The sequence below is a fragment of the Haliotis asinina genome, chromosome 7, assembly GCF_037392515.1.
Source record: "Haliotis asinina isolate JCU_RB_2024 chromosome 7, JCU_Hal_asi_v2, whole genome shotgun sequence".
NCBI classification, from domain to species: Eukaryota; Metazoa; Mollusca; class Gastropoda; order Lepetellida; family Haliotidae; genus Haliotis; species Haliotis asinina.
Genome location: NC_090286.1, coordinates 49,094,016 through 49,116,591, shown reverse-complemented (window position 1 = coordinate 49,116,591; position 22,576 = coordinate 49,094,016). Strand labels below are relative to the sequence as shown.

Genomic DNA, 22,576 nt, shown 5'->3' with positions numbered 1-22,576 from the left:
TAATCAATATTTGCTCCTTTTTGATCCATTGCTTGGCCGACGAAGAATGAACACTTTCACTTGCAAACAATATTTACAGGCTAGGAGAATTCAAAACTGTGTCCCTCGTGGCCTTGATAATAAGTTAATGTCCAGATCAATGTTTTCTGTGTTGGTCGTAGGAATACTCCTTTCTGTGTTACTGGGCTGACCATTTCTAGGGCAATAGTTTGTCGCTTATAATATTAAGTTTCACCATTTCAACATATTTGTGACAATCTACGTCCAACCAATGGTGCTGGTAAAAACCATGTGCCACTTTCTCATGAAAAATTAAAAAAGAAAAGAAGGTTGTACTTACCAATCATTATAAATTCATTTTGAAGCCAGGCCAGAGCTGGCTCTACACTTATTTATAGTAATCCGTATGGTAGTCTGAAACAAAAGAAAACATACATAAACATTTGGTTTCACATAATTCTTTTTTTTCAAATTTCTTGAACTATCAAGTGTCGACCATAATAGTATTTTATGATCCTCTGGATGCCACAGGAATAAAAACATAAACCTGAAAAATAAACTGAGAATCAATTAAAAGTGACAGATACATTGTTAGTGCTGAAATGAAACTTTCAATAGACAGAACAAAAATATTTAAGGATCATGAATATTTCAACTGTCTATTTGATCTTAGCCGCAAAACATCTCTCTAAAGCCATTATCCTTTCATTTTGTTTCAATGTATAAATAATACAGCAATATGTGCAAAAAACTCGCTGTCCTGTTGAAAAGTCAAGACACCGAGAAAGTGCAATCTCAAATAGCACATGTTACAGAACGTGTTTGAGACAAAGTGAATAGTGTCACTTGCAATACAACAGAGTTAAAATATAGAATTTATCACACGTGTACATTGTTAGTATCACCTGTTATATCATCCAGTGACAGCTCTGTTGATTAAAACCTTTGTTGGGTGCAAGTATAGCTCAGTAACTATCCAAACATTCATCTGGGGTCTCTAAATATTAGAAGATAATTAGATATACCTACTATCGATGTAGCTTGAGGGTGTATTGGCACATGCAGACAGCTGTTTCACATTGATCACCTGATACTCAACAAAGGAGCTCCTATTTTTATGGACGAGTTCACAGATCGGGAACATCCATTCATCTTGTAACAATAACAGCATGCTAGTACTTAAGTGCACACAATTGGATATGTATATATATTTGTCCTACAAACACATGCATTCAAAGGTAGGTAAACATCGCATTTGTCCAGCTGTTTGTTTGTTGTTTAACACAACACACTGCAATATTCCTGCTATATGACCAAAGTCTGTAAATAACCAAGACAGCACAAGAGATTCCAGTGTTCAACATCAGGGGCATTAATTACGCAACTGGGATATGATGACATGCATCGAAAAAGTCAGCAAGCCTGACTGTTTGATTGTCTAGTATGGAAAGGTTGTTAAAGATCTATTTTAACAAGGATCATCACGGGTGAACCCAGCTACCAACGACTGATCAGCTCTACATGCCTAATAAACAGTATTCCATTATGTTACAAAGTGGTAGCTCAATGCATGAGGAAAGTCTATGGGATATGTTGGTGAGAGATCAACAAATAGGTTTGGGTATGAACTCAAGATCAGATAATCCTGGCATGCTAAGGGTGGCTACTCTGCTTGGCACATTGTGACACCTGACATCTCTGGGCTACACCTATGTCTGACCAGTCAATATCAGTAGTTATTTGTGGAAATTTCAAAATAAATATATCTTTTACACTATTCAGTGCTGATCCTTTTGATGCAAACTTAAACATATAGAAAAGACTACAAGTCCTTCATAATTCCACAATTCCAAGTAGCTAGACAAGCCTCTGACCAGTAAATACTGTAACTATACCTTAGGCTGTATAGCCAGCTGCTATCTTAAACAGGGACATAAAAATGTTACTGAACAGTCCCCAACAATGAACCCTCCTTCATACCGACACCAAAACCTGATATCCCATGTGTGTAATACAAGGCATGTTAGACATATACACATGAACAGAGCATCAACACTGAAGGTACTGGAAAATTGGTAGGGTGTAATTGTGTACTCGGTAACTGTAGACATGTCTATGTCAATACACGTGGAGCATGTTCATGTGGATGCATACACTGACACAAGGCACCACCTGGCTGTCCCCGGCATTCTGACTGTCCCAGACCCATGGCAGGTGATACAGGCCGTATACACCGTCTACACATGACGTGCGGGGCATGGGAATGTCACGAGAATGTCAATATCTGGTCGTTGTCTCCTTCATATTACCCACAGCAGCTAGATAAGTTTTAATTAAAACTAACAATATTTGTTATTATTCTGAATGACAATGAAACAACAGTGTGTTTATAAGTAAATACCTCCTTGTACCAACCTAATAAAACCAAGCTTAGAAAAATGAAACATTCATAATGACAGGTAAAACGCTGATAAAATACCACTCTTATTTGTTCACAGTATACCAAAATTCTCACAATTATTTCGTCTGTACAATATAAAGAATCATGGTTAGAAACATTCAAGGAATGTAAACAATTCTTCTAAAGAAACAGTGCTTCAAAGTGCATTAAAAGTACCGAACAATAAATTGTATTAATATACAGACACTCTACCTACCGCTCCCCAGATACACATCAACAAAGCTGAACAATGTCTCCACAAACAACCAAACACCTAAGTGATATGCTTGCTGAACACCACATCTGCTGTACATGCAGCTCACGAGTTAAAGATAGTTACATACGAATTAGGTGATAACACAGGTAACCTCTCTAACATATAGGGTGAGGAAATCCCCTACTCTGTAAGCTCTAGATAACCTTGTCATGTTGAGGTACTACTGTTGTCAACTATCTGACGGTCCCCTGACAGCTAGCACGTACTGTTTTCATTATTCCAGTAATACTGAACGTCCTTTGCTTCAACCAGTTTGTTTTAACTCTGTGTCGACAGGTAGTTCAGTTTGAAAGTCAATGAGAGTACATATTATGTTTCACACCTAATGTCTCCACAAGATTAAATGTTTGTGCAAATGGGTGTTTTTTTAAATAGTTTCAACCTGGAAAGAAATACAGATTACAATATACTTCGACCATTTCCTGACAGCTTAATCATTTCCTCATTTGTAAGTGTGCAACTAGCAGTACACAGGGTATTAAATAATACTCAAAGAAAATAAATAATCCTTGTGACATTATCATGGTTCTCTGAAAGTGCTTATTTAACAAAATCAAGATAAATACGTAACTTATCACACAATCTATCATGTTTGAAATATCCACAGAAAAACACACTCATATAAATAAATTCATGGTGATTTTGTGATTATAAACATTAGCATTTACCTTTGAAGTCAAATCTATAACACAGACAGATGTAGATAAACAAATGACATACATCAAGCTGAGAATTTCTCAATTGTGAATTGATGTATATTTTTTTTTTTGGTCAAAGAATTTCAAACTCCCTGTAGCTAACCCAGAAGATCCACTAACGTATGGAGATTGTAGATAATGTCATTTCTACCTGCGCACAATTCCCTAGATTAAAGACATGTCTAAGGTGACAGAGTGTGTTGGTCTATGTTTTATGACATTCTCTTTCCATGAGTCAGAGACCTGCTTAGAAAACGTCTCTGTGACTTAGATATTATCAGGTGATCTTAAACCTTTTCAGACATGCTCTTACCATTAAAATGCTACTCAAAATGCGCATGTTTAAGCATGGTGCCATTATGATGTACTAGATTTTGATACATTTTTCAGTATTTTTAAAAGTTTCCACACAATATACCTTGTGATGTGTAGTTATATCACTTAGTTTATTTTGTTTGGACATTGCAAGCAAACATTGAATCTATGTACAATTAAGTTAAATTTGATTATTTCATAAACTGTCTCTCATAAACAAGACTGCTTTAACATCTCATCATTATATTTTGTAACTATTAATTGATAAATGATAATTTCATGAATCATTGTAAACAGTATATTCCGTTCTTTCTGTGTCAAATATAAAGAATGTTTGTGTAGTGCATTTTTCATGCATGACTGTCTTCACATCATGTAGCAGCCTGTAAGAGACACTATTTGCCTTGGCTGTTCCACACGACTCCACCTACCATGTAGGTAAATCTCTCGTGACATACAAACCGGATGTAACACAACACACTGCAAAGAAACTAACTGCACCATCTCATCCCATTGTCTATCCTATGGCATCACAGCCTTGCAGAAATCCTAAACTGATGATAAAGTTTCAGAAAAATCATTTTAACTTGGGTGATTCGAAATTTCACTATACTTGTCACACCAAGAATAATTCCAGTTCTGTTTTCAAGCAAATAAAGAAAAAAGAACATTCAGGATAATATTTCCACCATTACAGATTGTGTTCAGTTTCAAAAGACTAGCACGCCTATTTTAGGTACACATTTTTCACAACTATATGACTTCATAAGACATACAAGCTATTGTCCTGTGCTGGAAGGTCTAAACTTTCTTGATAACAAAGTACTTTTCCAAGACCTACGTGACACCAGTCTAAGACTAAGTTTAAATTTACAGATAAACGATATACCTTCTAAAGGAAGACACACACCTTAGTAAGTCATAAAGGTCTAAATTTCACTCCACCAAATTGTTAAGCCCGTGCAAACACTTCCCTGATGTCTATATTTGCACCTATCATCATTAGTAAAAGACCATTAACAGTGAACAATTGCAAACTAAGATTCACCTCCAAGGCACCTCCCAAAACCTTTCAGTACAGGTCAGAGTGACAGCAGAGCTTACAGCAAACAAAACTCCACACTTCTAATGCATGAGAAGGGTAAAGGAGTATGGCAAGGAAACAGTCTTTCCCCTTTATTGTTTACACAGTCTCTCAATGCACATACAATAACTCTATTTGCTATGGATTCATTGGAATTTATTTATTTTATCTCATATATTCATATTTAAAACTGAATCGGAAATATTGGTGAAGAATATGTGTAATTCACTAAATAAGAAAACTATTGAATTAGTTCCTCTTATTCATTCAAATTTCTAGAAGAAAATATTTTCCCAGACTGAAAGCTAAATTTATACCAAGTAAAGTCACCTCATGTGATCTAAATATAAATTTGTTAACTACCCTGAGAATACTAAAGGCTATCTATAGCACTGTGACTCATATTTGTTCTAATTTTACAACAAAACATCCCCAAGCAGTGTAGTATCAGAAATTACTCACAGTTCAAAAAGCTATGTGAATATTGATTTTTATGACGTGAAACTCTGATGTTAATGGAGTGTGATGCAGAATCATATTTGCAATGTCATTATCTCCATCGCATGCTAATCGGCTGTTTTCGCAAATAATTTATAGCCTGTTTCATGAATACAGACAAGCACAGTGTTATAGAAAACTGTTCATGCTGTTAACGATAAAATGTTCTGCATACAACTCACACAAAAAATATTCTTATCAAAGGCATCACAACATACTTTACACACAGAAAATGTCTCATGTCAACACAATAAATATGCTATTGGTATTCAGCCTTTAAAAATACTGCAAATTCATTCTGTTTCATGTTAGTTACGAAGATATAACATCCCCAGGTTTAAATATGTAGGTTTTGCTTCGTTTCATAAGATCTAGATATCTTTGTGATACATTTCTAGTTCAGCCCAGGTATCACCACAAATAACATCTGTACATGCTACATTAGTTTCAGCTCAATACGCTCGCAAAGAAGTTGCAAAATGATTCAACAAAAAGGCTGCACATTTCACACATCGTCTGACATATGTTCTCGAAATTCAGCCCACTTCATTTCTAAAAGGAATGGGGACCGAGATCAACCCATGTAGTTTGGCTGCAATACTGTATGCAACAAAATGTTAACAACATGTCTTAACAAAGGACGACAGCTTCCTAATTGAGCTGTGACTCACCTGAACAGGTAAAAGCACAAAGGAGAAAAACAACCTGACTACGTTTATGAGTCACAGTACAATAATATTTACACATCCTACCATATTTATTAGCAAATGTTTGGCATTTTTGCAGCTTTCGAAGACAATCCTTACAACTTGACAATGAGAATCTTGAATATTTCAGTGGTAATTCCTATGAGAATAACTGTGGACAGACCATCTAATGTGTTTTTCTTTCTGTAGCTCTGACAAATGACAACAAATCAGCAGTAGTATTTCAAATACTTGACATTTTGAAATTTCTGTTTAGAAGCTGACATTTTACCTAATTTTTATAAAAATGATAAAACACATATTGTCTCCAAAATGTAATGCATAGATGTATTTACATGAAAACAGAAAAATGTGATATACCAGAAATGTTAAAGACAACCCAATATTCTCTAAATCACAAGTGCATAAAGAATAAATAAGATAACAACGTGAAAAGAAGACCATTCATCTAATAAGAGATGCTGTTAATCCTTGCTAGACATTCAGTGTTTTCTTAAAGTCACACACGCTAGGCTGATGAACCTGAAATGCCACTAAGCATTACAGTGGTATTTAGTCCCAGGAGGCAACCAGGAGTTACCCCCCTTTTGCCAAGACAAACCTGTCAAGCCTGACTTACTGTAGCTGCATTGTTTACCTGGTATTTCATCACTATGTACTGAGTTAACAAAAAAGTGAGTTTGATGAAAACTGTTTTTGTGTTTTACCAGTAATGGGGTTTGGAACAAGGATTTAGTCCGTGACTGAACAATTACTTACTCCAACAAGCATGACAAAACATGTTTTCTCAAAGATTATCATTGTCAAACCATCTCTAAAAAATGATAATTACTTAATCCACAATCCATTATTTTCACAAGACATGAGGACAACTAATTCCAATATATTCAATGGTTAAAACTCCAGGAGTTGTAAGATTTTAAATTATTGAATATTGTTTCTGAAACATGAAAATTGACAGAAATACAACATGTAGCTCTTACATTCTCAGAGTAACTTCTATTAAATTATCATTTTACAAAGTGACAAGTTTATTCTAGACCGCAAGCGTCTTTGTTAAAACATGAAGGGTGTGGTGAGAACATCTGACACATTGTTGAAATTCTCTTTTCAAAAACACTGTGAAAAATAAATTGCCATGAGTCACGTCATTTTGACAGACTCCTCCCTATTTCATATTCCATATTTGGCTACATGTCCCCAGCACAGGTCCAGGTAAACAGCATGGCATTGCATCACATCATTAAACATGGGTATATATGGTTGTCTCTAAAATATACACAATTCCCAGAAGTTATTTTCCCCAGCATGGTATATGGCGTGGTCAGAGAACTCATGCACTGACCAGTCATGCAGCTGACTATCAATATCAACTGCATATACTCAATCATCAATATCATAAACTCGACCATCAATAAACTGCATACACCTGACCATCAATATGACATACTCAACCAACAATGTCCACTGCATATACTTGACCATCAATATCAACTGCACATACTTGACCAAAATATGAACTCAACTATCGATATCATAGTCTCAACCATCAATATTGACTGCATATACTCTACCATCAGTATCAACTGCATACGCCCAACCATCAATATCAGCTGCATATACTTTACCATCTATGTCAACTGCATATACTCAATAATCAATGTCCACTGCCTATACTCAACCATCAATTTTGGCTGTACATACTCAATCATCAATGTCCACTGCCTATACTCAACCATCAGTTTTGGCTGTATATACTTAATCATCAATGTCCACTGCCTATACTCAACCAGCAATTTGGGCTGTATATACTTAATCATCAATGTCCAATGCCTTTACTCAACCATCAATTTTGGCTGTATATACTTAATCATCAATGTCCAATGCCTTTACTCAACCATCAATTTTGGCTGTATATACTTAATCATCAATGTCCACTGCCTATACTCAACCAGCAATTTGGGCTGTATATACTTAATCATCAATGTCCACTGCCTATACTCAACCAGCAATTTGGGCTGTATATACTTAAACATCAATGTCCACTGCCTATACTCAACCAGCATGAACTGCATATCCTACATCAGTATCTATCTCATATAATCATGCAACAATGTACTCAATGACCACTGCATATACTCTGAGAGTCGGAACCGTCAATGCACCCATACATATACACACATAAACCCATAGTGTAAATGCATACATGTAAGTCAATTAAGAATGTCTACTACAGATTCAAAGTCAGTCATGAATGTCTAATGCATATATAGCCTATTTCAATTTAACTGGCCACCAAGGTGCAAGCATCAGCGGATGACGTCACTTGTACACAGTTCATCTAACACTGGGGTATATCAATGTTCTATCCCTGTGTTTGTGCCATGTGTTTGCTAACAACACATTGGATGTGACATGCATGTGAGTCATGAATCCCCTTTGTCATACGGTAACCATGTAACAGCTCTACGCCTGTGTTTGCTCTCATTTGGTTGGCAAAACATGTGTAACTAGTCACTCAGTGGAAGCCCAGACAGTCTGTTATTTCCTTTCAATTGCTGACGATGAAGTATTCCTGTATCAACAGAGGCCGCAATGTCATCTGCAACTGTAGTCATTGTCAATTATACAGCTACACATTCATTTCCAGACTTGTAATATGCGCCAACAGAAACTTTAACGCTAACATTGGGTGAAATCATTAACATAACACTATGGTCACCATGTGTGTACAGGACATTCCCTTCATTACAAGCTATCTAGATATGGTGAAGAACTGGAGCCATTATTTTAGGTGGTGAGTGAGTTTAGTTTTACTCCACACTCAATATTCAAGCCATATGGCGGCAGTCTGTAAATAATCAAGTCTTGGCTGGACAATCCAGTGACCAACAACATGAGCATCGATCCGAGCAATTGAGAACCGATGACATGTGTCAACCAAGTCAGCAAGCCTGACCACCCGATCTCGTTAGTCGTCTCTTAGTCATTAGCATAGTCGTCTGTTTAGGTGAAGAGTTGAAGTCTACGAATGCATTAGTTTGAAAGATACCATTAAAAAAAAAAGTAGGTGGAATGTCATTTTGTAAGCATATCACAATCAAATGCACATGAGAAAAATATCCATCCATACTGATGATGGATGGACAAAACAAACTGTCACAATTTCCCTTAATTTTTCATCTGTTTTCTCCTTGACTTCATCATTTGCATCTTATCATTCTTGTAAATCCACTATCCCCCACTTTTGTTGAATGGTAGATAGAAGTCAAAGCAATGCATCAGCTGTATGTCACATTATTATTTATCTACTAACCAACACAATACCCAGCAATTACAAATATCTACAGATATTACCATTTCCATCCAACAGTGTTTAGTGTATTATGTGAAAAATATTAACAGTAAGGCGAGAAGGGAGATAAGTCAAAATCATTGCTGGGAGACTTGAACTGTACATTTCTTTCCCTGACGACTGATGTCGTCTTCTCCACTGATAAATTCTACAGGAGGCCAGGTATTGTCTCCCTTACACCAGTATATGAGGTAGCCTCACACTGCCTCTACTTTCCTTACCAGAGCATTGCAGCTAACACTGAAATCTGATTTTTCAAGTCTATTGGACATCTTTTTTTAACCACTGCAGAAAATATGAAAACATGTATTATCAAGGCAGTAATTCACATTTCCCTTTCTTTTTAGGCAAATCTCACAGAAAGATACCAAAGTAAGCCCAAGACTGGTGGTAATGTGAGTTTCATAATCCTCTTTCATCTGTGTTGTACCATGTATAACAAATTTAAGAAAGCTCACATAATCTATGTCACTGAACACAGCACTGAACAGTACTACCATGTTTAGAGAGAAATAAATGCAAAGGCATACCTTATAAATATGGTAAAAAATATCCGAAAATAATCTGTAGAAACGGTCAAGTGTTCCCTTCAAACTGAATCAGCATCAGTGTCTGCCACAGGTTCACACGACAATGGATGCACGCGACAGCAAGGACAATGGCTGAAGCTAGCAACAATGGGACCACACACCCCCACAGCCATCTGTCAGATTATACACACAAGCTAACTACTAATTGCCTGAGCAATCAAGGTGTTAATTACCTACAACACAATCCACAAACTACGTAAATCACACCTCCTCTGAGTTAGGACTTGGCCATTTGCATGCACTTGTCAGAAGAAGGCGTGCAATCATTTCTTCATGATCAGATAGAGATGGCTGCCACAAGTCAATATACACACAAACATTAAGGGTGTGGAATAATCGTATAAACCATTCAGGAATTGAAGGGTGCACAGTGTATTGGGCACTTCACACCTGCTAAACTAACCAGGCATATCTATATGTGTGCATACATTCAAGTAACTCAAAGTTAGATCACTTAATAGTCTGGCATATTTGTATGCACTAAGGAACAATGGCAGTACTTTGGCAGACCCATACATGCTAATCTTCAAAGGGCGGGTCCAGTTGTAGTTGGTTGTGGCTATTTATCAACTTGTTAAAAGCACTTCTGAAGTTCAGTGTTGGATATGAATTACAACATGACCTGCACAATGTTTACAATCACTTGGTGAGAAAACCTTCACACCCTTGCCTCGTCGAACTGGTGATATATGGGTGTTGCTGAAGTACTTCTTGGTAACGGGTGGAATATGTGAGTGAGTGAGTGAGTGAGTGAGTGAGTGAGTGAGTGAGTGAGTGAGTGAGTGAGTGAGTGAGTGAGTGAGTGATGCCAGTTTGGGCAATATTCCAGCAATAGCATGGCGGGGTACACCTGAAATGGGCTTCACACACTGTACTCGTGTGTGGTAGGGTACACCAGAAATGGGCTTCACACACTGTACTCGTGTGTGGTAGGGTAAACCAGAAATGGGCTTCACACACTGTACTTGTGTGTGGTAGGGTACACCTGAAATGGGCTTCACACACTGTACTCGTGTGTGGTAGGGTACACCAGAAATGGGCTTCACAAACTGTATTAGTGGGGAATCGAGCCCAGGTGCTGAGTGGATGCTTCAGCAAACAGGCTACCCCACAGGTCCAAACAACAGTTTGGGTTGGCTACGACATTAATCATGGTACATGAGTTACAATAAATATTCAAAATATCTTACATAAATAAATAATATCTTTCTATTAAATTCCTCATATTGATTCAAAACTGTTAGATTAAGACAGTGACAAGTAGCACCGACTTACAAAGATACAAAGGAACTGTTTCGTGGTTGCACAAGTAGCAGCATTGTCCTCAGGATCAATCATACATTATAACTGTGCCCCCTCCTATTTCTTCAGAAAAGAAAAGATATTTTTGTGGAACATAACTCTGATGATTGTATTGCGATTATGTCTGCCTAACAGCAAAAAGTATAGTCACTTCATAAACTGATTTTCATCTTAAGATCTTCCACATGAAGACTTTAAGGATGTCCAATTTAACCTGTTAATCATTAAATAAATATTTTAAATTTGATATGAATTTTAGCAACAACAAACACACTGCAATAATCTTTGACATACACAGAAAACTAAACTAATCATTTGATTTCAACTTATTTAGTTCTGACATTACTGTGTGTTAGGCAGCAATAACAAAACTTTGAATAATATTTCCACTGATTCACAAACTTACAAACAAAATAATAGTTTCAGTACTCTAAACCTAGGAACTTTTCAACTGAGAAAAAGTACGACACGGTCGATGAAGGACTCAGTCAACCAATGATGTACATTCCAAGACAACAAAGTATACATGCAGCTGGAAATCAATAACAAATTACGTAACACACCTGTAGTTCCACCTGCACCACTCATCAAAATGTCATGGTTTTGTTAACCACCAACCATCCTAAATGCTTACTGTCGATTCCAAGTCTTCAATAAACAAATAAACTCTTCCAATTAGACCAACCCCTGTTACCTGAGACAGGTAAGATTGTTGTAAGTAATTACCACCCACTATGCATATTTTATGCAAGAATTCATTGATTCGCAACACAACAGCAGTCGATCCTACCTGAAAACACTATATGTCTACCTATCTACATACTTATTAACATATGTTTGAAGTCTGTAAGACAAGATCTGGTTGAACAATATTACATTCCTCTGTTATCTTGGAGTTAATCATACACCGGTACTAAATCACAATAGCTGGAGCAGTTAAAGCTTTGACAACCTGCACTTATTTTTCATGCGTGAATTACTGACCAGTGCCTGATTGTTATAGCTAAGGCATTCAATGTTGTGACACACTTGCACCCAGTAAAGGGCCCTTTTGGAATCACCAACCAATGCTTAATTGTGATAGCTATGGTGTTTAATGTTATGACACCTTGTACCCAGTATAGGGCCCTTTTGGAAACACTGACCAATGCCTGATTGTTATTGCTAAGGTACTTAATATTGTGACAACTTGTACCCAGTAACTTGCGCCCTTTTGGAAACAGAATTATGGACCATACTTGACAGCTGAAGCTGAGGTGCTTAAAGTCATGACAACATCCAAATACAGCTGCTGGGCCTAGACTTGCTTCATCCAGGACTTTTCAATTACAGTGGAAGCTGTCCAAACCGGCATCTGTCCAAACCGGCAAGTTGTCTATACTGGCATATAATCTCAGTCCGATTCATGGCTTGTACATGTATCATCAGGTCCATTATCAGGCACATTGTCTAAACTGGATTATTTCTTCCATCCTAGTGAGTCTGGTTTAGACAGCTTCCATTGTACAGTGGGCTGAGTGGAAGGGAAATGATAGGCTTCATGGATTATCTGAAGGACTACAACCTAACTTCAAGATTGTTTAATGAAATTATTGGCAGCAATTAAAGACATCTAATTAAAATAAAGACATCTAATTAAAATCTATGAAATGAGAGTCATACAATCGGGTCAGTGAACACTTAGTCTGACCGGTATTGTCAAAGTTGCAGTATGTTGTTGTCACACATGTACTGATATAAAGCTCTGCAATACTTACAGTAATATATACTAGTATTATAAAAACCAGCTGAGGCACATCTGTCTCGAGGGCGATATTGACATCGTATCGACAGGTGATATGTATGTATTCACCAGTGATACAGACGTTATGTTCTGCTCTGCTCTCTGTTCGATCACAAACATGAATGAACATGCTGATAATAATAAATTAAGCAAAACGTATTCTATTGTACACACAGTGCAGACTTCTGGGCAACAGCTGTGCCTGACTGGATACACCGAGTTGGCACTGCTGCAAGCACCAGAGTTTCTTGATTTCCTGAACAAAAACTCTTAATTAAGACAAATAGCATCAATCATGTTCCAGGAATGAAAGCACCATAAATTGATTCTTGAATGATTTTTTAATATTTATTGTGTTAGTGTTTGCAGCATCAGCTATGACAAATGAAGGACATGAGAATATTGTCTTACGGAAGTTATTACCTTGCATTTCATAACTCAATTTTAGCAAAGAAAATCACACACATCTGTCTCAACAATATTTGGGACGGAAAATTTGTTTCACATTTGCAAAAGTAGTATTGCATTTGTAGTAAGAACATAATGATGTGAAACTTAAAGGATGACGTGAACTTCTTCATCATTTGTAACAACCTTTATGTATATTTTTAGTTAAGTTGATACTGAAGGCTCTGAACAGCATCCCAAATACGAGAACTCTCAGACCCTGCCAGCCATATACAACATTCTGACCTCAATGACACAACTCTGCGTGTTAACCAATGATCAGTATGGTACACTTGGATGATTCTCTAAGGAAATGATTATCATTTGAACAATAATTCCTAGATTACACATATGATAAAATACAGTCATCACTACAAATGACTATACTCCTTTGTTATGACCTATTTTAAGGATAGAATCTTTGACACAACCAGGGACATAAATTTGAAAGAAGGCACAAATACTGTTAAGAGGCTAGATATCTTAAAGAGCCCACCTTGGGGAATGTGTCACAAAAAAGTCCTGAACATCCCATGCTGTTTGTTAGAGTCTATTACATGACGATCATGTGAGTGCCAGGTGCGACTCAGGTGCAACTCTAATAGCGTGTCCTTGCACCCTAGCAATGCAGCACATTGTGAACAGTAGGTCTAACTCGACAAGCTTTTATTATGTTTAAAACACAAAAGGAATATTTTTGACATAGTCATAAAATCACATTCTCTCATTTGAACTGAAGATCCATCCGTGTGTATGTGTGTGTGTGTGTGTGTGTGTGTGTGTGTGTGTGTGTGTGTGTGTTAGAGTTAGTAAGAGACAGAGAAAGGGAAAGAGGGAGAGGGATGAAGGGGAGAGAGAGAAAAAGAGAGAGAGAGGGAGAGAGAATGTGTGTGCATGTTTTTTCATGTTCAGTGCCATTCTAGCTCTCTGACAGCAGTCTCTAATTATCAAGTCTGGACCAAACAATGCAGTGATTGACATTATAAACAACAATCCCAACTTGCCAGTTATGTGGCAATGACATCAAACAAATCACCAATTCTTACCACCTGATATATCTTGTCCCCTTTAATGATCTGCAAAGCCTCAGGCCCAGAAACCACAGATTCTGTCCCCCAGGTTTCATTTTAATAATTTGTATGATTCTCACCAGAGCGCTTTACATCCAACACCACATCGACCAATTCTTCTGGGAGGCCTCTAATTCCTGTATTATTTCAGTTGTCCTGTCCAGGATGCCCACCCATCTAACTGTGGACTCTACACACAACAACCAGCATCCTGGTCCATGTTGATAATAAACACAGCCTTGCTACACTTTAACTGCAATTCTCAAATACCTATATGGACGTCACTGTAATATATCCACAAACATGTCTCACATTCCGCACATTATGTGCGAGTATTGCCAGTAATGGACACTGTGCTCTTGTACACTGTTTACTCTTACTAAACTACACAACAAAGGGCCACTGGAGAATTGTGCACAATCATCCCTGTTTTTGTTTCCGTGGCTGTGTAAGGCAGCACTCACGTTACACTGCTGTAATCTACAGCCTGACAATGCATACATGCATACAGCTGTACTGTGGGTTTTTGTCAGCAGGGATGTATACTCTCCTTCAACACATCTCTAAAAAATCTACAAAGGCTGCACTCCATGAATCTTGCTGCAGGGTTAACTTCAAATATCCTTATAATTGAGATTTTTTTTGGTTCTCTTTCTCCGACATTCTTAAGGTTTGTTTTGTGAGAATAATGGATTTTGTATGTGACTTAATGTTGTTTACCCCGAAGTCAGCAATATTGTTTGTCATGAAAAACTTGTTATCAGTTAGTACAGCTGAAATGTGGCTTTGAATCACCTTCAAGCTTATTGCACATACAACACAGTATGCAGTCAAAACTGGTGTGGGTCTTACTGAGCTGAGCTCCCTGTGATATCAATGGTTATCATGCTACTGGATTAACATGGATACCTCTGACACACCAAACTGAATTCAAACCAACCAGTCCTAGTTTGATCCCTATCAGTCTGGGTGATAAGGAGTACCATCTTGTAATGCTTTTGTATGACCAAGCCAGGGATGAAACCTTCATTCTTCTCCACCTCAGCCAAGAGGGTTATGTTGTAAACAAGCTGTTCTAAATCAACAGGTGTTTGACAGCTTCTGCTTCCATCCATGTTTTGAGTGAGTTGAGTAACATATGGTAACCTTCATATCAAGTGAGTGAGTGAGTGAGGCTGTAACTATTTAAGCAATATTACTGTGGGGGGACCCCTGTACCCATGTGGTGAGTCGAACCTTCGTCTACAGCAAATGTTTTAACCAGTGAATTACCCCAATGTCTCACAGTGTCATGATCCTGATCACCCTGTAGAAATGGTCCATCGTACAATCTTACATAAGCTTTGAAGTTCATGATCACCCCCTGTGAATAATCCACACTTAGCATTCATTGTACCCACCCAATCTCCCAGCTTGAAGCAAGAGACCCCTCTGCCCCCATCTCAGTGTAAGTGCCAAACCTCCCCTACAGACACTCAGACCTCCCTGACAGGCACCCAGTCCCTAGATTCTGAGCATCCCCTGATAATAGGTGCAACCTGACAGGAGTAACAGGATAGAGGTAATCTCTGCAGGTAACAACTGCCACTGCCTAGTGCTGTCGACTGTCGACTTTTACAATGAGAATGGACTCCAGTCGTGTAATATGATGTGCCTCTGAAGCAAGTCTACAGACAGCCGTGACGACAAATTTACCCCCAGTGTGTTTCCACAACATCCCTGACACACAGTTCTAAAGCACCAGTTGATGCACATTTGACAAATGCAGCTTTTTCTGATGAATTGCTATTCAGTCGGCGACATTGTGGAGACTTCACCAAAAGCTCATGAGTCCTAAACAAACAAACATTTCCTTATAAAGCAGTTGGGATATGTTTATGTGAACTTTAAGGATTTTGAACACTTTTTCACAGGGGCACATTTCACTGGTAGACATCATTCAATTTCACATTAACAGTCCTAATGGCTCTGGAGCAAAATTTAAGCAGACTATAATAATTTTCATTGTTGTGTCTCGTTATTTATGTGTTCAGGCCTTTAATTTCAAACAAATTGTGTTCCTTGAGGAATAATTATGTCCAAAAACCTAAACTGGTTCATTGTACCTATAGCATGCCATTAATGCACTGGGATTTTAATGGTATATTTATGTAAAATTCCAACTCTATAAAAAACATAAAATTAGGTATTATTTAATATATGGGACCTTAAAACCTTTTTCTGAAACCTGCTGTCTGTACCTATGTTTTGTCAACAATCACATGAAAAGAGTGTAAAAATCACATTATCCAAAAAGAAAATATACTGTCATACAGTTTCGAAACATCCCACAAGAATATCACATCCTCATCTAATTAGACCAAATTCAGTCCTTTAAACTAGAGATATTATTAAACTAACCTCCATCCAAATGATGATGATGACTACGAAAACCTTGCCACAAGAGAGAGCTACAGACCTGGTGGGACCAGTGACAACTAATCCCCGTTCTTGACACCAGCATGTGACATGTCAGCACATCGGTTTGGGATGGACACCATCACACCTGGCCTTCATACCTGTCAGTGTCCCCATACTGATACACAGATGAACAATGGCAACAGTAACATTCATGCTTGTATGGGCGTCAAGTTTGCCTGCAAATTATTTTGAACTTATGTTACGTAATCAGTAAAAAACATGGATGAATGCAAGGGAGGGGAGTAAATGACGCTCATACAAGACACAAGTACTTGCCTTCCATTAATTCATCCCTATATTATTTAATGTACATCGTTTGGGGTGACTCTCTGGGTTGTATTAAGAAAGTTTTATGTCCTTTTACATAGAACAATTGAAAAACATTTCAGTAAAAATATCCCCAAAAGGAACGAGGAGAGCGTACACTTAAGTGTATACAGTAAAGTAAGGCTCTCCACATTCACATTTTATTTTAGGGCGTGCAGTTAAGGAAGCATCCATCATAATAGTTTCACATGAATGTTGACTTAACATTTGACACTTGGTGGTGTTAATGAGTACCAAACAAATGGTGAAGTTCTGCTGCCTTCCTTTTCTTTCTTCTACTACCCTTCTATTTCTTCAAACACACACTCCAACAAATATCTGGAATTTAAGGATTTACACCTTCATAAAAATGCATTAGGATCATGCAGGAAACACTGCAGTCTGTACAGATTTTATAACACTGATTCAGACTAAATTCAATGTGCTGGAAATAATTTAAAATATCGTAAGCTTTGCAGTTTGTACAGATTTTACATCACAAATTTATACCAAATTTAGTGTGCTGGAAATAATTCCTGATTCATGCCTTAAAAAATAAGAAGAGAAGTAAAATCAATGTATTGTTGAATTTCTTTAAGGTAACTTTTATCTGCATGACACTTGATAAGTAAACGCTGACATAACACAATGATAAGCTACTATAAAAGTGCAGCAGTTACCAACCTGATGGAAAGTTATGCTCTGTCCCAGAATCCAGCCAATATGATGCAATGTCTCAGAGCTTGTGTGTTATAACCCATGTATATCACACTCACAGCCAGCTGTCACTCAAACATGCAACTGCTGATACTACACGGTGGCTGGTACAACAATTGCATGTTATTCGAATGTATTTCATCATCATCATCATTTTTAAATACTTTTATTGACTGGAAATACTCGATCATTGACATACAATAAATCATCTTGTTTTGTTGTTTGTTTTCCTTAGGACACTAAGATCAGTGCTGTAAAGCTTATTTGATACTTAGTGGACCTAATTTTGTCATTAAATTGCACATACCTATCAAGACAAAGTTGTCTACCCCTTGGTGGTCTGATGGCTGTTTTCTACTACACGTGGGCCTAGATTGTTGTAAGCTCTCTCAGAGCTAAGTCAGTTGTAAGTTAATGTAAGTTACGACTATCTTAAAGACAAGAGAGCTTTGAAAATGTAGGCCCCACAGTAGTTAGACTGATGTTCCTGGGGCATGCTGCTATTAGTGAGCTTAGTTTTATTCAGTATTCCAGCTGTATGGGGGGGTCTGTAAATAATGGAGTATGGACCAGAGAATCCAGTGATCAACAGCATGAGCACTGATCTTTGCAACTGGAAATCGATGACGTGTGTCAATCAAGTTAGCGAGTCTAACCACAGTTCCCATTAGTCGCCTCTTACGACAAGCATAGTCACCTTTCATGGCAACGATGGGTTGCTGAAGGCCTATTCTACACCGGACCTTCACAGGTTGCATGCCGCTATTAATGTTTGACTTGAACAATACTGAGAGACAGAAAGTGACATTTTCTCACACTCATTCCAGCTCTCTCTGATACATAATCACAAATATATTGGCGCATGCTGACAAGCCAGCTGTGAGCAAAGAATTTCTACATTAATGTCTGACATAACATCAAATGTCACACAGCGCAGGTGAGTTACTACATGCAGTTAAATTACCAAGACCCTAAATGCTGTAAATGTGTACATAATCAATATGCTATCAAAGAAAAAAATAATTCTGCAGTCTTCGTCCAAAGAAATTATTAATTTATTTTGTTTGGCATTTAGTTATGTTGTGTAAAAGTCTGGGAATGTTTTGACATTACCCTTTCTGCACGTGTTTACTTAATTATCCCAGTCAGATATTACTTTAAATGGTCAAACAAGCAAACAAACAACTGAAACCTTGGAAATTTATGACTGATACAGACTGATTAATTGGGTGAGTGTGTTCAGAGTTTATGCCCCCTCATTACAGCTGTTTAACAAAGCATTACTGCAGTGGGTGAAGCTGTCGTTCACTGAGAGTACAAATGTTGTTTCGTTCGTTGTTAGACAATTCAAACAGCAATGTTCTAGCCATATGGTAGCAATCTGCAAACAATTTGAATTATCACCGCAATATCTCTGTGGATGACAGTAAAGCTGTCTTTTGCTCAGAGTGTAGGTATGTTATTTAGGATTCATATTTGTATTTATAATGTGCAGGCTCATCAGAAACTGAAGGATAAAATGAAATGATTTGGATCCAGACACTTATATTTTTGTCGCAATAACTATGGTCATAAGAAACTAAAATTAGTGGTCATTTTAGTTTGTCCATAAATGCACTCTACCATATTACGGACATATTGGTGTGTTGGAAACATAGATATCACTGACAGTACATATGTACTTCAAGAATACAACAGTGATGTCATGGCATGTGTGTATGCATATGTTTGACATATTCGATCTTCGTTCCATACACCTGGGTTTAATTTCTCTTATGGATATAATGGACGAAGCCTATTTCTGTGTACCCTACTATAATACTGCAAGAATATATGGCCTAAAGAGGCAAAAAATCTGAGTCACTCACTCACTTACAAGGAACAGTTCAAGAAGTTGAACTTATCCAGCGCCAAGGAAATGTACTTTCCCCACCATGATCCTATCACATATATATTTCTTCAATATTTGTTTTAATAAATTATCAAAATTTCTCTCAAGGCTTTTGTGAAACTACACATATTTTCCTGTTACAGCAAGAGTAAAACTCCAAGTGATGTTTCAATATCTTGCATTTACACATCATTCAATAAGAGATGGAAAAAAAAATTACTTCATTTGAAATGTGACCCAGTCTTTTTACCACAATCTAATCAGTTGCCACGGTAACATACCAAAGCAGTAAATTATTCCGTCATCTTTTTATGTTGTCGTACTTGGTTTCTCTTTCAAATTCATTATTTGAATTCACACCCCAGCAGAGAATGGGTGAATATTCGTCACTGCCACCATCCGATTGATTTGAGACGATTCCAATAACACCTCAATTACAACTCATCAATACCAAACGTTTTTATGTCATAATCTCCTTTCTGCAAACCGAATGAAAGATTCCAAAACTGCATTGGCATAATTTTGGGTAGGTTGGTTCGACTTTGACGAGGCACTACAGTTATGAGTCATCGCTGGAGGAGATTTATCAGCTTGAGAAGTGCGGCCAGTGGTACCGGCTATAGCAGACCTCTCCAAGAATCAATATATCAACCTTCTAGATAAGGCACATCTATAGTCTAAAGAATACAGCCGACATTTCATACATCATCAAGGACCGAGTGCTGATTAGCAGCACCAATTTGCAGACAGCCATCAATATTTAAGACAGAACAAGGGACGTTATGTAGCTGGTGTTTTTTTCGAAGTTACCAGGTTATTGGGACTTGAGGGTTCTCTCACAAATGATGTTTGGGGAGACCTGCATGTTCCAGCTGAATAGTCCATGGATATCTGGTGAACATTCTGAGATCATCTTGCTTCAAATATCACACTGGTACACTTGGATAACTCATTATATCAACAATTTACAGCAAAAACAGAAGCTTCCAAATCCTGTTATTTATCATGCGAACTATTGAAAAGAAAAGAAAATTTTTGTAGAATGCATTTCGCATTCCCCAATTGTATGAGTGTGTGTTGTTTTATGCCACTTGAGAAATTATGCCAACTTCACATACATTGTGCCCTTGACAAAATTCAAACCTTGATGTTCAGTGACAAGGAAACCCACCAAGCCACACCGCCACCTCCTTAATCGTATGAGTGAGATCCGTCTCTGTCTGCTGCCACACTGTAGGAGGAAAGTCTGGGAACATCCATGGCATTGACAGCAAGGGAGGTAATACATTGCTGGTTGGTCCCATGCGCAATACATCAATACTGCTTGTTCAGGGCAAATTGAAGGAAAACAAACACGCGTGTCCTCTCTTCCATCAGTTTCACTGCGTTTGCATGACTATCATCTATGGACGTGACTTACAAAAACATGCTTAATCTAACAATACAATTTGTTATTTTTCAGCAGTGATTTAGTAAATCTGACAGTGATCTTAATCACGAGGATTATACTGCGTGCTATATATCAGTGAGTTAATATTCAATGTCATATCAGTAATATTTCAGCCGTATCATGACGAGAACATATTTGACATTGAGATGGAATATATGTATATTATACAAACCTGTCGACAAAGGACAGTAAAACAACTAGAATATCATTATTTAAATTAAAACTAGCATGGAAAGTTAAAACTAACGGCACTATTTGGACAAAACAATATAAAAACAGGCTATAGATGGCCAACAACAGAAGGCTGATCACCCTAGTAGGGACCATGGACAGTTACAGTACCTTTACTTTCAGTACCTGAATTTAAACCATCCCATTTCTGATTTTAAGAAATGTTAGCCAAAATTAAAACAACAAAAATACTATGATTAAAAACCCAGTAGACCGAAATTTACATAAAATGTTTTGGGACTTACACATCCTCTCAGGAAGTGAGTGAGTGAGTCAAAGAGAGTGAGTGAAATTCTTCTTTTTTTTCCAGCCATATGATGGCAGAAAGATTAATGGGTTAAACAGTATTCATTCATTGTTCCTCTCTACAGAATGAATACATGTTTTTGCAAAGACGAAACAATGCTTCAACAAACTGGCTACCCTGATAATAGACTTCATTGCTAACCTTTAACAACAACCAACCTAAGATGTGGATTGGGTGGATATGATGGGTTACCATGACAACACAATGTCACCATGCAGCCACATACTACCAACAAGTTATCCTCTTGCCTAGATAATAAAAGGCTGTTATTTCAAAGCTGGGTAATAGTTGGATTACTGCTTACACAAAAAAGAAAGTTAAACTCACAGAAAACATCAGGGCTAATGGACCTTAGACTACTTTTTCTTTACCATGACTAACAATGAACTTAACACCATAAGTAAGGTAACAAGACATCCATAAAAATAAAGGTGAAATCAACAGCAATCAATATTTACAAATCCACACATTTCTTTACTGGACATGCTGGCGACTTTGTTAAAAGCTGTTCTCAAACAATAAGACACGTGGATTACTGTATGCTCACACAACGGAGACGATTTATCAACGTTTATCAGCATTCGAGGGATATGAACACACAAGATGGAGGCACTATCTGGCTTTGCTGGCAATTAATTTCAGTTATTG

The 22,576-nt window shown here is 37.4% G+C and overlaps 1 protein-coding gene across 14 annotated transcripts in view; it reads right to left on the bottom strand.

Moving 5' to 3' along the window:
• Positions 1 to 22,576, bottom strand: part of LOC137291729 (receptor-type tyrosine-protein phosphatase delta-like) — a 415,228-nt gene that overhangs the window by 189,569 nt on the left and 203,083 nt on the right. For 11 of the 14 annotated variants that reach the window (XM_067823219.1, XM_067823205.1, XM_067823218.1 and 8 more), the window contains one exon: positions 341 to 414. The gene's annotated coding sequence lies outside the window, so the exon portion shown is untranslated. Of the gene's footprint in view, positions 1 to 340; positions 415 to 2,657; positions 2,768 to 14,646; positions 14,763 to 22,576 lie in introns of those variants that run through there. The other 3 variants (XM_067823216.1, XM_067823220.1, XM_067823210.1) reach the window with 3 other exon arrangements.